The following is a 5,000-nucleotide window of genomic DNA, read 5'->3' as shown; positions in this document are numbered from 1 at the left end:
TTTCTCTTTTTGCAATAAAAAACAGCATGGATGTAATGAGATGAGATGAGCATCCACATACACACATAACACTAAGACACGACTATGAACACATCTCATGAAGAAATGCAATGTTATTACGCGGTACTTACCTAGAAAAAAAAAGTATAAATATATATTCATATATATATACATATATATAAATAAAATATATATATATATATATATATATATATATATATATATATATATATATATATATATATATATATATATATATATATATAAATGTGAAATCGATCCTTATTTTTGTGATGATAAGATATCCCTGAACATTAAGCTCGTTTCATAAAATAAACTCATTCAGTCACCTAAAAGTGACTGAATGAGTTATTCAAAACAATGCTACAAGGAGAACACAATATAATTTCCACCCGTTTTCACACGTTACGGTTTCCGAATAATCGAAAATGCAAACAGAGTCGAAGCGAATGATCACTTGATAATCATAGTCAAGTGCGAACGTTTGTCCTTGTTTATGTGTCATCAGCGCGGGCCATAAACATGACTTAATTTGCACCTGTTTGCGAGCGCGATGTGGAAACCGATGCGGGATGTTCGTTCATCATCACATCACGAGAGTTTCGGATTCATAACACGCTGGACGAGATTTTCATCAAGTAGATGTCTGACAACGTTCTAGTTCGTGTGAAATTGATTGCGGCGTGACATGGACTCGGTAAAAATTGATATTGAATGAGGAGAGAGAGAGGGAGAGCAAGAGAGAGAGAGAGAGAGAGAGAGAGAGAGAGAGAGAGAGAGAGAGAGAGAGAGAGAGAGAGAGAGAGAGAGAGAGAGAGAGAGAGAGAGAGAGAGAGAGAGAGAGAGAGAGAGAGGGACAAGACACAAGATATAAGAATCAATAACGTAGCTCACATTGAATCGGAGTATATTATTAGACACTGATGTAGCGACAGTGTTAGTCTTTGACGCTTCTGTCGTGAACCATTCCTTCTTATGTTCACTTTTTTTTTCAACTGTACTGTTGCATTTTTTTAAAATTATATATTCCATACTGTTTTAGTGTGTGAAAATGTAGTATAATAAATCAGTTCGACCTAGTACGTCAGGAAAGCAGGTTGTCCCCTTTCTGCCCATCCTTCACGCCCATCCACCCCATCCCACAGAAATAAGAACGATGTAAATAGTTAACTAAACTCGTAAATAAAAAGGCCCAACCCCACAAAAGAAAAAGAAAAAAAGCTCCCCACTCACCCGACCCGGCACTCGCACACACAAGCGGACTATGGCAGGAGCCGGCAGCGCCCTCGCGGTTTCTTCCCATTACGTCTCCCAAGAGAAATAATGCGATGCCGTGAAGATGCTGAGCTCTTCCTGAGATTTATATTACGCTTTTCACTTTAAGAAGACTGTTTGCGGCTGAGAGTGCATTGTCAAGGGTACAAGTGCGCCGGAGATTACTGCGGTTCGTGTTGAAGTTGAATGCTTTAAATGGAATTTGGTCGATGGAAATGATAGTTGTAAAACCTGGTATTGTATCGATTTAAAGTTCATTACTGACAATGAACGAGATTTACTTCCAAAAACTAAATATTGTAAACGTAGCCATATAAATAATTGTTACGATATTATGTGAATTTATGATATATTCTGTAAATCCAATACATCACTCTGAAATCTCACTAGTCAAGAGATTAAATTCATCTAATCTTTCTTTGGCATTTATTCATATTCAGAATTTAGATGTCGTGATTATGATAATGTCGATAGCAAGCCCCTCTCTCTCTCTCTCTCTCTCTCTCTCTCTCTCTCTCTCTCTCTCTCTCTCTCTCTCTCTCTCTCTCTCTCTCTCTTTCTCTCTTCTCTTTCTCTCTCTCACTCTCTCTCTCTCTCTCTGCTATTGGAATTAGTAGTAGTAGGAGGATAGAGAGAGAAAAAGTGAGATAGAGTGAGTCAGAGAGAGAGAGAGAGAGAGAGAGAGAGAGAGAGAGAGAGAGAGAGAGAGAGAGAGAGAGAGAGAGAGAGAGAGAATGCGTGTATGTATGTGCTTGTGTGAAAAACAGTTATACGTTCGTTCGTTTATGAGTGTTCCCAAGCTTATGTGTATTTCCTGGCAAGCAAGAGCCGGGAACGGGCGCTCGCTGTCGATATATACTATACACTCGAGCGCGGGATTCCAAGTAAACAAAGTCGTAGACATCCTGGAGCAGTTAGGAACTCCTGCTTCTTTTTAGACTCTGCGGGAGGATTTCGGAGAAGAGATGTGTCACCGCCGCCGACGCAGAAGGAGGAGGCCGAGGCTGGGCGTCGCGGGGATATGGGTTGGCACGTGCGTGGCCTGTATGGAGTCTCTTCTCTCTCTCTCTCTTCTCTCTCTCTCTCTCTCTCTCTCTGAATGTATGCATATTTATGCATGTGTGTGTGTGTTTCTACAGTTATTTATGCATGTGCGTAGATATCTATATATTCATACACACAAACACATAGATATATGTATATCTATGTATATCTATGTATCTGTCTATCCATGTAATTGCCCATCTATACATCTAATTTGTGCGAACGTCCAACACTGATATCCATCCACGAATAATAAATACACAATATATGAAAAAAAATACTCAGAATAACTTCTTATTGTATCCTTAGCGCCACGTATTGGCACAGTGAATTTGTTCAGCCATTCAGGACAATCCCATTACTTTTTTGTGTTCGATTTTCACAGAATCTTTTCTTGCTGTCTCGGAGTGCAATTCTGCTCCCCTTTATCCATACGAAAATTCTGAGCAGAAACCAGAAAACGTGAATAACAAGAATAGCGATAAAGATATCTATCCCAAAAGTAACAACGGTGCTAATGATAATAACAATGATACAAACCAAAACTAGATACAAGCCAAACAAACAAAAGAATTACAACCAAACAAACACGGAATGATACTGTAAAAGAAGAAAAGAAAAAGAAGTCTTAGCACCTTCCCGCTTTTGTTTCCGCCCCATGGAGCCAAGGTCAGGCTTCGTGGGGCGTGGATAATGAGCCGACCGATGCCCCAGGCCCTGCGTCTGCATTTCCTCCCCTGAATTTGCCCTCAGAGAAAATCCCTTGATCGGATTGTCACTGTTTACTTGTTCCCTTTTTTATCATTGATATTATTGTTATTTTCATTATTTACTTTACCGTTATTTGGATTATCATATTTTTTGTTATATATATATATATATAATATATATATATATATATATATATATATATATATATATATATTATATATATTAAATATATATATATATATATATATATATATATATATATATATATATATATATATATATATATATATATATATATATATATCTCTAATTTTATTTGTTATTCTTAATATTTTCATTATCATCATTATTATTATCATTATTAACATTATTACTATTTTCTATTATGTTGTTGTTGTTCTTGTTGTTGTTTTTTTGTTCTTCTTTTTGTTGTTGTCATCATTATTATTAGTTCATTATATTCATGATCATTATTTCCATAATTTTTATTATCAGTATCTTCATCATTATCAATACTATAACTAGTATTATAATATTTTACGTTACTGTCGTTCTTTTGTTGTTGATTTTGCTTTCCTTATCATTATCATTGGTATTATCATTTCACTACTGATTACTTATAATAGGTTTTAATAAAAAAAAAAAATCATAAGGATTCGGAAATATTTTTTTCATGATTCACGGTCTTCTTACTTTATAACGTTCTTCGATATTTTTGCCTTATATAAAAGGATTATATGGGAAAAACATGAGATGGGACAGATCAAAATCACGTTTCGCTTCAGCCCTGAATTTATAGCATGGCTCCCTATTCAATAATTTCAAGTTAGATGTTAAATGTTGATTTTGCTAAAATGAGAGAGAGAGACAGAGGCAGAGAGAGACAGAGAGACAGAGACAGAGACAGAGAACAGAGAAAGAGAGGAGAGAGAGACAGAGACAGACGACAGACACCAGAGAGAAGAGAGAGGGAGAAAGAAAGAAAGATAGATAGATAGATAGATAGATAGATAGAGAGAGACAGAGAGACAGAGACAGAGAGAGAGAGAGAGAGAGAGAGAGAGAGAGAGAGAGGAGGGAGGGAGAGAGTCAGAGAGAGAGAGAGAAATAGAGACAAGGAGAGAGAGAGAGAGAGAAAGAGAGAGAGATTATCCGTATTTTACACATGAACTGATATTGCATTTGAGTTATTGCAGTTGACCTTTGGGGAATTTTAATGGTGGAAAGAATATCTCGGAAGAGCGATTAATAAAACGGAAATAGATCAGCGGCAACAATTTAGACGAAAATGAGGAAATGTCAAAAAAATTATAAATATGCACATATGTATGAATGTAAACTGTATGACACTAACATTGATATATATATATATATATATATATATATATATATATATATATATATATATATATATATATATATATATATATATATATGTATATCATCATATATATATACTTTTTCTTTTCTTTTCTTTTTCTTTTTTTTTCTTTTTTTTTTTCAACAGTCATTCATTCCACTGCAGGACATAGGCCTCTCTCAATTCATCACTGAGAGGGTATATGGCAGTGCCACCCTTGCCTGATTGGATGCCCTTCCTAATCAACCGCGGTTTGTACCACGGCGGTGACTTCTACGACACATGCGTTTGTCTTCTCAAGGCGACATGGTTTTTGTTTTTGTTTTTTTTCTAGGTAGGCAATCGAGGTGAAGTTCCTTGCCCAAGGGAACAACGCGCCGGCCGGTGACTCGAACCCTCGAACTCAGATTGCCGTCGTTACAGTCTTGAGTCCGATGCTCTAACCACTCGGCCACCGCGGCCTATATATATATATACATATATACATATATATATATATATTATATATATATATATATATATATTTTATAATATTAAAAATTTTATAAATATATATTATTATTAATATCTATATATATATATATATATA

The sequence above is a fragment of the Penaeus monodon genome, chromosome 1 (assembly GCF_015228065.2).
Source record: "Penaeus monodon isolate SGIC_2016 chromosome 1, NSTDA_Pmon_1, whole genome shotgun sequence".
NCBI lineage: Eukaryota > Metazoa > Arthropoda > Malacostraca > Decapoda > Penaeidae > Penaeus > Penaeus monodon.
Note: the sequence above shows the minus strand (reverse complement) of the source record.